Raw genomic sequence first — 13,437 nt, forward strand, 5'->3', positions numbered from 1 at the left:
TCCCTTTGATGCTTTATTGTTCCCGTAACCTGCATCATCTGGTAACATGCTAAAAACTTCCATGCTTTCATTTGCGGGTCCTTCCCTACCCCACCACTCACTCCCAGATTGCAAGGCTCTCTGTATAATGTTTTCACAGCTGTCTATGTCGAGGACCAAGTACAGTGACTGGCTCCAGCAAGCACTCAGATATTCGTTGAAGAAATTAGGAAATGGGCCAGGCTACTTAGCTTCAGAAGCTCTTTCATGGAAGTTCCCATCCCCTCCGTACCAGTTCTCAGCTAGTTGACTGAAGACTAGCACCCTGACAATGAGGCAGCTCTAAACTGTGAACGACAAAAATATTTACTGTGTCTCCGAGGGCCACTTGTGTTTGGTGTTTTATTTTTTTAATAGTTTTTTAAATTAATTTTTAAATTAATTAATTTATTTATTTTTGGCTGCGTTGGGTCTTCGTTGCTGTGCGCGGGTTTTCTCTAGTTGCAGCGAGCGGGGGCTACTCCTCGTTGCGGTGTGTGGGCTTCTCACTGTGGTGGCTTCTCTTGTTGCAGAGCACGGGCTCTAGGTGCATGCACTTCAGTAGTTGTGGCACACGGGCTTCAGTAGCTGTGACTCGCAGGTTCTAGAGTGCAGGCTCAGTAGTTGTGGTGCACGGGCTTAGTTGTTCCGCGGCATGTGGGATCTTCCCGGACCAGGGCTCGAACCCGTGTCTCCTGCATTGGCAGGCGGATTCTTAACCACTGCGCCACCAGGGAAGTCCATGTTTGGTTTTTAATTGTAGTGAAATGCACATAAAATTGTATCATCGTATCACTTATGAGTGTAGAGTTTAGAAACGTTCAGGAGATTCACGTTGTGCGGCAGCCAATGTCCAGAACTCTTTTCTTCTGGAAAAACTGGAACTCTCTGCCCTCCAGCAACCGCTACCCCCAGCCCCTGGCACCCACCATTCGACTTTCTGTCTGTATGAACTTGACCACTCTAGGTGCCTCATACAAGTGGAATCGAGAGCATTTGTCTTTCTGTGACTGGTAGGTTAGCATCATGTCCTCAAGATTCATCCATGTTGGAGCCTGTGTCAGAACTTCCTCTTTAAGGCTGAATAATATTCTGCTGTGTATACACCCCGTTTTGCTTATCTATTCATCTGTCAGTGGGCAGTTGGGTTGCTTCCACAGTTTAGTTATTGTGAACAATGCTGCTATGAACATAGGTATACAAAGTATCTTGGAAAACCTGCTTTCAGTTATGTTGGGTATATACCCAGAAGTGGAACTGGACCATATGGTAATCCTACTTTTAATTTTGAGGAACCACCATGATATTTTGCACAATGGCTGTACCATTTTACATCCTCACCAGTAGTGCACAGGGTTCCAATTTCCTACATCCTCATCAACCCTTGTTATTTTTTGTTTCATAGTAGCCACCCTAATGTGTGTAAGGTGGTGTCTCACTGTAGTCTTGACTTGCATTTTCCTAATGATCAGTGATGCTGAGCTTCTTTTGATGTGTTTATGGGCCATTTATGTATCTTCTTAGCAGAAATGTCTAATCAAGTCCTTTGCCCATTTTTTAGCCAGGTTGTTTGCTTTGTGGTTGAGTTTTAGGAGTTCTCTGTACACTCTAGATATTAATCCCTTATCAGATATATGATTTCCAAACATCTCCTCTCATTCTGTGATTGCCCTTTTCCTCTGTTGATAGGGTCTTGATGCACAGAGTTTTAAAAATTTTCATGAAGTCAATTTCTCTATTTTCCTTTTGTTACCTGTGCCTTCGGTGTCATATTCAAGAAATCATTGCCAAAATCTAATGCCATTAAACTTTGGGGCACTTGTGCTTTTTAAAAGGACCTTTTAATGACAAGTTCCCCAGTTTGGGGAGTTCAGAGCCCTGAAACCTAACTATAAATGTTCCCAATGCAGAAAGTACATAAGAACCAGAGTGCTTAATCAACATTTCTGTTGGCAAGCGAGGTCCCAAGGAGCGTGTGGAAGCACAGCAGAAGTAACATGGAGGACTTTCAGGAATGTTCTCTGCCACCTTAGTTTCCTCCCTCTTTCTCCATATATCCCTCCCATTTTTCCTTCCTTCCTTTCAGATAACATGTCTGGGGCAGGATATGGTGAAGAAAATGCTTTTACCTCACTCCCCTGTAACAACACTGTCCACCCCATGAGCCTTGGAGAAGGAATTTGCCTAATTTGGAGAGAAAAACTCCATTCAAGCCCTGCTGGGATGCAAGTTCAGATCTGCGTGACCACAAAACCCACGTTCATGGACCCACTTGCCTCTATTGCTTTTTTAAGCTATAGGAATGCTGGATGAGGAATGTTGTCTGTTATTAACTAGAAAAACATGATCCCCCTTTGAGCCTTCATGTCATTACCTATAAGATGAAAATGGACAAGCACAGCACATTTCCAGTGTTACTTTTGAAGTTTTCAGTGCTATCTTACATGAAAATAACATGAAGAAACAGAAGCAAACCTGCCTGATTCCCCCTTATGCCTTGACTACTTGGCCTGCAGAGAGGCCTCCAAGACCCTCCTTGGACGATCCAGGGTTCAGCCCAGCACTGAGCTAGACGACCACGGGCTCCCCTTCCAGCCCAGTGAGTCTTTGCATGACTGTTTTGGGTTTTTTTTTCTAGACTCCTATTTCTTAAAAGTTTGAGAACCAGTCACAGATCTCCATTTCACCCAAGGGCTGGCATGTCACGAGGTCACCAATATTTGTTTTATGTACTGCTAAGAGATTAAGGGGCAGTATAATTTCAGAGAAAAGTTAGGTTCCCTGGAAGTCAGGAACCCCAGCATCCTGCCCTTAAACACTCAAATGACCTTGAGCAATGAAAGGTCTCCAGACCTTCATTTCTCATCTTCAAATGAGAAGACAAATTGGACTACATCACTGTTTCCTAAAGGGTGGTGTGTACACTGCTGTGGAAAGTAAGCAATAGGTAGAAAAAAGTTAGGTGCTTTTATCTTATGTATATATCTATAAATACTTAAATAGCCTCTCAGCTCTACAGTATCTTAGCTATTATTGCTACAGCAAGGCTGAAGTCGGTGACACACACACAAGCAAGACCCAATGCTAGTACATGCGGTGAAGGTATCGCACCTTCAGGAATTGTCCTTCCCACCCAAACTGTCCAGAAAGATTGACACCGATGAAATGGATCGCTATTGTAGATCCTCATATACCAAATTCCCATGAGCTTTGCTGAGAAGACCTCAGCAGTACATCAAAGCATCCCTTTGATGCAATGTGAATAAGGTTTAAAAGAGTTATTAATGGGGGAGGCAAATGTTAAATCTATAGCAGAGGTACTTTCCCCATAGAATGGGGGAGAGGGAAAGTATGAAAGCACCTGTCATAGGGCCTGGTGTGGAGCAGGTGCCCCATACAGATGTTATTACAAAATATTGAGTATAGTTCCCTGTGCCATAGAGGAGATCCTTCTATCTATTCTATGCCTTCTTTGAATGACCATAGCACTTGTTGTCTGTATCATTTTTATGTCTGTTGTTGCTTTGTGACTGAAAATGAAAAATTTCTATTTGTCCATGTCCTGGCCCTTACATAAAAATGTGTTCATTTATCTATTTCATATTTATTGACTACATCTTAGACACCGTGTTAACTGCTGGTTCTAGACGTTAGTAAAATATAGACCTTCCTGCTCAAAGGGTCACAGTATTTGTGGGAAAGCAAAAAAATGAACAACCTATGTCTCTAAGAGCTTTGTACTTCCCAAAGAGAACACACCTCGTAGGTACAATGAATCCATGTATCATATGTAAATGTATAAATAGTTAATGGGATTATACACCTGAGATAACTGCTTTTCGATTCTGAGGAAATGATGATTATATTTCACCAGGAGCTCAATACCACTCTGAGAATGAGGGTTTAACCCCCGAGTTGACTCACTGCCTCGCTTTCCTATATAAAAATACACAAGTCTGTACATACACTCTAGAAAAAGGCTTATCTGGCATGAATTTCAGATAGCAAGAAGAAAACTTCAAGAGGTTCAGAGAAGCATCCAGAAGCTCAGATGATTGCCTGGCACTAATACAACTTGTCTGACAGGAAAAGAGAGCTGTAAATCTCACAAAATTAGATGATCTTTTAAGAATTTCAATACCTCCTGCTATTAATTGGAAATCCTAGAAGAATAGCTTCTTTTAAAATGTACTGATAATATGCTTTACAGCTTAATATTCAGAAGCCTATGTTTTGGCTAAGTGAGCTTCAGGAAGGAAGGAAATTTGCAGTTTACCTCCACTTACTTTGGAACCGCTGGTTCCAAACATCTACTTCTATGCACAGTCACCTTATCATCTGTAAAATGGAGGCAACTCTAAGACAACAGAGTTACAGAGATGTTGCACAGCTCCATGTGTCATTGTCTTCATTTGTTTCAGAATACCAATAACATCTAAGCTACTACTGAAAGAGTGCTATATTATTTGGGGTCATCTAGTGCAGCTCTGTCAAAGTAAAGAAAAGGGACCTAGAATGACTATGATTTTCCCAAGAGGACACAATTATTTTACGGTAAATCTGGGACAAGAACCCTGATCTCTTTGATTCCATTCCATTGTTCTTTCATTGGGTTCTGAACAACCCAGAGAAATAAAGAGAAATAAAACTCCTGTGTGCTGTGTCACTGGTACAGAACATGGCAAGATTGGAATTGGAGCACTACATATTAAGAGGTATCTGAGAAATTCTTCAAACTAATTGAGATATATACCAGGTACATAGAAAACAGTATGTTTTATGAAGATGATTCTGTGCAATGAACAGAACTGGTAACACACACTGGAAGGTGAACTCTCATTATCTGGCACCTTGAAAACGCCACCTCAACATACACGTGAAAATAAACATTTGAACTGGGTCATATTTAATTCTGCATGCTCTTGTAAGTCAGCAAAATATTCCATATATCATTTAAGTTGTCACTCACTTTTTAACTTGACTTTTTTATTTATTTATTTATTTAACATCTTTATTGGGGTATAATTGCTCTACAATGGTGTGTTAGTTTCTGCCCCATAACAAAGCGAATCAGTCATACATAAACATATGTTCCCATATGTCCTCCCTCTTGCGTCTCCCTCCCTCCCACCCTCCCCATTTAACTTGACTTTCAATTTCTAAAAGTCTTTCTAAACATAAAACAGAGGTGGGAAAATGGTATATGGGAAGCTGCAGAGATGAAATAAGCTTATTTCATTAGGCATAAAGATGAATATCCAAACAACTTCTTCACGGCTGAAAGTGTCCAAATCTACTGTCTTCATTTTGTAGTCAAGACTTCCGGAAAAATATGCTAATGGATTCCTTATTACCCAAATGCCCCATATCAGTTTCAGTAGGTATCATTATATATTATGGAAATTTTTCTCAGTGACAGTGAAAGACATCCTGGCTGAACATCCCCCTGCCCATGACACAGAGATGATGGTCTCAAGCTATCTTGAAGGCATTGGAGCCCACACTATCTGTTACTAATATTAATGGAGGATAAAACTTCATATTCTGTTTGCTCTACATTTGTTCAATCACTTCTTCCCTTCATTAAACTGGATGGCCCATAATTGAGTCTGTAGTGTGTCTATCATTGGAAACTGAACAAAGTTTTGTTGGTTTTATTAATGTCATACGTTTCTAGGGAGGGTCTATTCAATAACTAAGTCTAGTTTCACAGTTACAAATAAATTATGATGTAACTTTGAATAAATTAAGCTCATCATAAAGGAAGGATACTGAGAGTTGCTACTACCCCTTCCTTGAGGGGCTCTCGTAAAGCGCTGAGTAAAGTAACAGAGGTGTATTTGTATGCATATATTTTCAATGATATTTGTACAGACTTAAAAATAACTCTACAGAATGCATTATAAAAACCTTAATGCTGTGTGTCCCTAGTTCCCAGCTCTCTCATTAGAACTACTTAAATGAACACAATCTTATCTGTTAGGATAACTATCAGAGTACTCCAAATATTACTTCTTGCAGTACCCTGTCCCAAACATTTGCCATCCTCTTCCCATTAGTCCTCAAGTCAGAAGCCCCGAAGATCTGTTCATTAATTTATGAACATATTTCTTCATCCAGCCAAGAAAATTGATTGATCCCTTACCAAATTTCAGGCACCATTCTTCAGTATGATGTATAGGCATGTTCAGGAAACACAGCAGTGATTAACACAGATGAATATAGTCTCTCTTGAGCTGAGGGGGGAGACAAAAGTAAATAAGCAAATATAAAATCATAAGTATAGGGCTTCCCTGGTGGCACAGTGGTTGAAAGTCCCCCTGCCGATGCAGGGGACACGGGTTCGTGCCCCGGTCCGGGTATATCCCACATGCCGCGGAGCGGCTAGCCCCGTAAGCCATGGCCGCTGAGCCTGTGCGTCCGGAGCCTGTGCTCCACAATTGGAGAGCCACAACAGTGAGAGGCCTGCGTACCGAAAAAAAAAAAAATCATAGTTATAAATATGTAAATAAAAATTAAATGGATAGAATAGTATATCAGGTAAGTGTTGGAGAAAAACAGCAAGCGGGGAAGGGAGATGGAGAATGTTAGCTGGTAGGAGGAGGCTGCGATCTGAAACTAAGTGATCGATGAGGGCTTTCTGGGGAAGATAAAATATAAGAGGGAACTTAAGGTTGTGAGAGGGAGCAAGATGCATATCTGGGAAGTGAATAGTACAAGCAGAGGGAACAGTCAGATGGAAAGGCAATGAGGCAAGAGTGGGCTTGGAGTATCCAAGGAGCAGAAAGGATGTCAGTATGTGGAAAACAGAGGGAGCAAAGTGGAGAGAAGGAAACAGTCAGACAGGAAAAAGAGGCCCACATTTCTAGGGCTGTGGACGCACTTTGAGAACTTTGCTTTTCCTGTGAAGGAGCCATTGAAGAGACTTAAGTGACATGATCTCACTTATGTTTTAACAAGATTTCTCTGGATGCCATGTTGATTAGAGACTGTAGGAGAGTAAGGACAAGCCCCAGAAGACCAACAGCTGATTCAAAGAAGTGATTACTCAAACATGGTCCCCCTCCTCAGTAAGGACGCAGAGCAGGAATCGGCAAATAATGGCCACAAATCAAATCAGGCTCTCATCCTGGATCTGTGGGACTGTGAGCTAATAATGTCTCACGTCTAGAAAGGTTGTTGAAGATAAAACGGTAGGAGAAGTTACAGAAACTGTAATGTCCCACAAAGCCTAACTGCTTAATTCTTTTTTTTTTTAAGGGCAACTCATTCATTTATTGTTTAAAGATTGCAAGACAATTTCTGAATTTCTGTAGCACAGTTTAAATGTTTTACTTTTTTGATAAATCAGAGTATAATAGAAAAAACAATTAGTTTCCAGTAATATCTATATCTCTATTCAGAATTAAGTCTTCCACAGACATGTAACCTGGAAACAAAAGCCTGTTACAATAAGCAAAGCTTCAACAGAGCTGCTACTTTTCGGGCCAGGGAAAGGTTCATCCCTATAGGAGGAGGATGTGCTATGTAAAATGGCTGCAAGGTCACAGCCTTGAGGGCGCTGGAAGTCTATTATCCTATCCCACATTAAGTAGTTTGGTGAACTTCAAACGTCCGTTCATCTGCAACCAAGCTGGCAAACTTTAACTGATATCTCAAGCAGGTAAAAAATAAATTAAAAGAAATCCTTACACTGATGTTCCTTGATTCACACTGTTAAATGGTTCATTAACATGTAATTCTGGCTAAGAATTACATTTGAGACTCCTTGCTCAGATTTTGGTTAACAGTACAAATCTTTGAGAAATTCAAGTTCTTATTAATCAATAATTTGTCAGCTAGGCTACATTCAGGCATCAGCTGCAACTACAGAATAGGTGCACTGCCTCAGCGCTTTGGAAAGACATAATCTAGAACACTACTAGCAGACAAAATATCTGTTACTAGACAGCACAGGTGCAGTACAGCAAGACAAAAACATATATTCACGTGTGCCGCGGACCAGCCGGAGAAAGAGGATTTCACCGCCCAGGGTCAGAAGGGAAGGGGTAAGGAACTGAAGTAGCACCGATGGATGGGGTCAGAAGGACCAAGACAACTGATGGTTGCAAGGCAAATTTTATTATGCTACAGTTGCAGATTATCTAGACTAGAAAAAGGAAGGTTGCCAGATGGTGGTTTACATTATCTACAGACTGTCTCGGCTCAAGGTTAACTTCCCTGGGAGAAAACCCATAAACCCAGAATCATCAAAAATAACCTGCATGTGCATGCGGGAGACAGCTTTGCTTGTCTCATTTTACATTCTTTCTGATTTCTGGGCCCTGGTGATTTATCTCCCATGGAAAGGAGAAAGGAGGGGAACAAGTAGGGACAGTCCCTTCGAGCAGCGGCGGCATGCCTGGCATGTCCTTACCTGCTCTCAAGGCTGACTGCTTCCCACAGGTCCCCCCTTTTTTATTTTTTAACTTTTGCTGCAAAATAATTCCATGAAGTTTAGTGCCGAGAGTAGTATACTGTTGCATGAGGATACGAAACAGACATGAGAAGATTAATATCAATAATAGGCAAATTATGGCCAGGGTAATAAATCCTGACAACCTTCCAGTAATCCAAGACTGAGGGTTTAACCACTTTAAATGATCCAGTAAAGTTTGAATTACATCTTCTGGCGAAATATCATCAATATGTGCATTTTCTATATCCTGAATTTCAGCATTTAATTTCTTAAGATCAAGACTAATATTATTATCTGACCAAACACTCAGCAGATGCATTTTTACTTTTTCCCATTCCCAAATACAGTCATTGTACTTTTAAGGAGTAACACACATCCATGTATACTTTGCATGACAAGCTAGATGCATCCTCAATTTTAATGCTGCCATCTGATCTCCAATCCCCAAAATTGCGTTTTTAAATTCATCTAACTTGGTATTAATCTGTAAATCTACGTGACTTTGTAAAGATAAAGCAAGACTGGTATGTTGAGGTAGCTGATTAGCAAAGTGAGCATGATTAATACTCTGTGAAAGAGCAAGACCGGCAGTAGCCAGGGTAGCAGACAGAGCAGCCGAGGCAAGTAAACTTACTATTAGCCACCCAAGAAAGCGTCTCCTTCTCTGCAAGGCTTTAGAGAGTTCCACCCATGCCTGTACTCCAGTATCTTCATACCAAGGTTCTCTCAGATGTACAGGCACCATAACATATATGGGTTGCTTTAGTATAAGCACAGATTGCGTTCCTGCAGAAGGGAACATACAACTGCTAAAAATACAATTAACACAGCTAATATTATATCCTCCTTTGGAAGAATTACCAATGTTAATAGAACCAAACAAAAGTGTATATGGAGGAGCAACACAAGTTATAACAGGTGTATTGGAATAAGTTAGAGCTAGTTTCCATATATCCCTGTTCTTTTGAAATGTGATAAACCTATCTATGATGGGAATAGAAGAGATAAGAATTGACACCTTGGTATAATCTATAGTACACCATATTTGGTTATTATTCGAAGATGCACTGCAACGTTCAAAAGTGGATCCAGGAAAGTTAACGGTCATAAAAGGAGGAAATTGATTTTTTGATTTTCTGTTAAGCATAGTAAGCTTATGTCCAGCTATAAGTATCCCTTGTCCTCCAAGTAAACACTTCATACAGAAATAATTTCCTGAATCTTCACCTGTAACCTTGGCTATAGTAATAGCGGAATCCCTAAGTGGTGAGGTGTATGAGATTTGACCTCTAATATTAATAGGTTGCCCATTTTATACCAAATGATGGTATCCTTAAGATACTCTCGTCAGCTGGTAGCCGGGTATGTAAGAGTAATGTTGGTTCCTGTAAAACGAAGGATGCCTGGAGAGCCTGACAAACTAATTGATTGATCCGTTCCCTCATAAACATCTGTATGCTCATAACTAATAGCCTTTACACATCCAGTTTCCAGATTCAATGGGCTAAGACAGACAGGATGGGTACTAAACCAGTTAGTATAATTTACAGACATATTGATTTGTTTTATATTCCCAATAAGAGGCCCATAAACACTTATCATTGTAAAATACAGGAAACTCTGCTTCAGACCAAGATATGGGTTGTAATAGTGGAGGATCAGGTACATAGGCCCAGTAAGTTGCTGCATTAACAGAGGGAACACATGAAATGGTTGCCAACATAGCCAAAAATAAAGTTACAGGTGTAACAGGATTATTCTGTTGTTTCACTGACTCTTGCGCTCATGAAACCAGTTGTTTAATTTGTCCCCAAGTTGGAACATCACTCCTTTGAGTTGTCCTGGCAAGTGCTCTCCTCTTCTTTTTCTTCTTCTGAATCAACACTGTCAAATTTTCGGGAGAGATGCAGAGTTTCTTCATCTTCTGAACTAGTTGTGAGCTGTGGCGAGCCATCTATTTGCTTGACTAAGCACTCAGGAAGCCAGCGAGGTCCAGGCGCTGATCTGGGAAAGATACACACGTGACCACATCCCCAAATCAACACAGGATCAGGACCACGCCAAGTGCGGGTTAACGGATCTTTCCAGAGGACCTCCGGAGATTGAGAGGCCAATCTTGGCTCAGCCACCAACCTTCCCCCTGCAGAGCAGCCAAATTTGTCAACAGTGAGAACATTTAAAATAAACAGAGCATGATTTATAAGGTTATGTGGCGTTGTTCTATACAATTCCCCCCTTTTTATTTTTTCAATAGTTAGCTTTAAAGATCTATTTGCACATTCTATAATACCTTGTCCTTGAGGGTTATATGGAATGCCTGTAATATGGGTAATTTTGTAATGAATTACAAAATGTTGCAAAAGCAGCGGGCCCATTATCTGTTTTAGTAATTTTGGGAATGTTCATGGAAGCAAAACAGTGTAATAAATGAGTGATAACATGTTTAGTAGCTTCTCCGGTCTGTGCTGTAGCACAGAGGAAACCAGAATAAGTGTCGATAGTGACATGAACAAACTGTAATTTCCCAAAAGACGGGATATGAGTAACATCCATTTGCCATAAATGTCTAGGTAATAATCCACGAGGATTAACAACATAATGTGGAACAGGAAGGTGAGGTAAGCATTGTGGGCATTGCTTAACAATTTGTCGGGCCGCTTCACGAGTAAGGGAAAATTGTGTGTGTAATGTAGCCGCCGACTGATGGTGTAAATGCGCAACTGCTGTGCTGCTTGTGAAGCAGTTTGACCATAACTTACCCTATTATGAGGGTGTCCAGGACATGGGCCATGAGTATCAAGAGTATGAAGATAATGAATGCAGTATATTAGCCATTCTTGACAGCATGACGAACGGAAAGGAGGAGTACGGTAAATTGGGACATGTCCTGCTTTAGGGAAAAGAGATTGAGGAGGAGGAGTAACTTCAACTCTATTCTTGGGAGGAAAATGTACAGGATAAAGATCACGTTTAGATCGAGTTAAAACGTCTGCAGTCGCATTAAGTTTAGTCAATGGACCAGGCAAGTTAGAATGAGCACGGATATACAGACCTGCAACAGGACCATCATGGGAACGAATAAGCTGTTGAAGCAAACGAAAAGAGGATGATAATTCAGGGTTATTAGTATGTCCTATGCTCACAGTCTCCAGAAGAAATCATAAGCTAATAAGATATTTACTATCAGAAAACAAATTAAAAAGTATAGAAGGCAAATGTTTAAAAGACATAATGACAGCATACAGTTCAACACGTTGAGCTGAAGTCAAGGAAGTTTCTTTAATGAGGTTTGTTCCGTCATCAATGATTACAGTAGCCACTCCTGAAGAAGAACCGTCCGTAAAAACCAAAGGTACTTGAGGAACAGGCTGTTGCCTAATTATAGAAGGAAAGATATAAGTTAAGTTTGCTGAATTGGATCAATTTATCAGCAGGATAATGGCATTCCAAGGTACCTGAAAATGCTGCAAGAGCAAGACCCCATTCATTACTATGTTGAAAAAGCCAATCTTGTTGACTAACTGAATAAGGGATAATAATTTGAGAAGGTTCTATACTTATAGGTTGTAAGCATCTAGTTCTACCTTGCATTATTAAATTACTAATAAGTTCATAATAAGGGTTAATAACTTTAGAGGGTGTAGATTTCATATGAATCTATTCAATAATTCCAACAGTTTGCCATAAGATGGCAGTAGGCACATGAGGAGTTGGACAAATTATTAAGAAAATTGGAAGGTGAGTATGAATTCTAGTTAATTGTGTAGAACTGATAGATCTATTGACTATTTGTAAAGCTTGAAATCTTTCTGGAGTCATAGAGCGTGAAGAAGGATCTGAGTCACCTTTAAGAATATCAAACAAAGGCTGTAATTGAGCAGTAGTAAGTTTTAAGGAAGGCCTTAGCCAATTAATATCGCCAAGTAATTTTTGAAAAGCATTTAATGTTTTTAAATTATCAACTCAAATTTGCAGTTTTTGAGGCCTAATAGTAGTGTTATCAATATATTTTCCCAAATATAAAAATGGAGATTGTCTTTGAATTTTTTTTGAGGCAATGACCAAGCCAAATGATTGTAAGGACTGTTGTAAAAATTGAAAAGCAGTCTCTAATAAAGAAATATTATCAGTGGCTAAAAGTATATCATCCATATAATGTATGAGATATAACGATGGAAACCTTTTTCTCACAGGAGTCAAGGCCTGAGCCACATATTTTTGGCATAATGTAGGACTATTTGCCATGCCCTGAGGCAATACTTTCCATTGAAATCTCCTCATGGCTTCCTTAAAATTTAAGGCAGGCAAGCTAAAAGCAAAATGTTTTCTATCTTCAGGAAACAAAGGAATAGTGAAAAAACAATCTTTTAAATCTATAACTTAAAGATGATAGTTGTGTGGTATGGCTGTTGGAGAGGGTAGGCCTGGTTGAAGAGCTCCCATTATTAGCATAGTTTTATTAACAGCTCTTAGATCCTGTAATAACCTATATTTTCCAGATTTTTTCTTGATAATAAAAATAGGAGTATTCCAAGGACTACTGGAAATTTCTAAATGTCCTAATTGCTCCAGTACTAATTGTTCTGCAGCTTCTCATTTCTCCTTTGTGAGGGTCCATTGGTCCACCCATACAGGGTCATCAGTCAGCCAAGTAATTGGATCAGCAGTGAGTGGAGGAGAATCCAAGGCCCCTAAGAAAAACCTAAACCTTGTCTATCATATTTTATTTTCACATCAATAGGATAGACAGTTCCTTGTTGATTTGTTCCCAGCCCTTTTGTGGGAAGAAATCCTTGATCCAACATCATATTAGAGACTTGAGAGTTTGGACTATAAAGTAATACTCCCATTTCTTTTAATATATCTCGGCCCCAGAGGTTTAAAGGCAGCCCAGGCAAAACATAAGGCTGGAAGTATCCTGAATGGCCCTCACTATCTTGCCATAATAAAAACTGACTACT

General features: G+C 40.0%; 1 long non-coding RNA gene across 1 annotated transcript; it reads right to left on the reverse strand.

The window, feature by feature from the left end:
• Window positions 1–7,304: 7,304 nt before the first annotated feature.
• LOC117308687 (uncharacterized) lies at window positions 7,305–12,846 on the reverse strand. The gene is made up of 3 exons (XR_004522827.2): window positions 11,720–12,846; window positions 11,529–11,559; window positions 7,305–10,616 (listed from the first exon to the last, which is right to left on the reverse strand). It is a non-coding gene; the product is annotated as an uncharacterized lncRNA (long non-coding RNA).
• Window positions 12,847–13,437: the final 591 nt, after the last annotated feature.

The sequence above is a fragment of the Tursiops truncatus genome, chromosome 17 (assembly GCF_011762595.2).
Source record: "Tursiops truncatus isolate mTurTru1 chromosome 17, mTurTru1.mat.Y, whole genome shotgun sequence".
NCBI lineage: Eukaryota > Metazoa > Chordata > Mammalia > Artiodactyla > Delphinidae > Tursiops > Tursiops truncatus.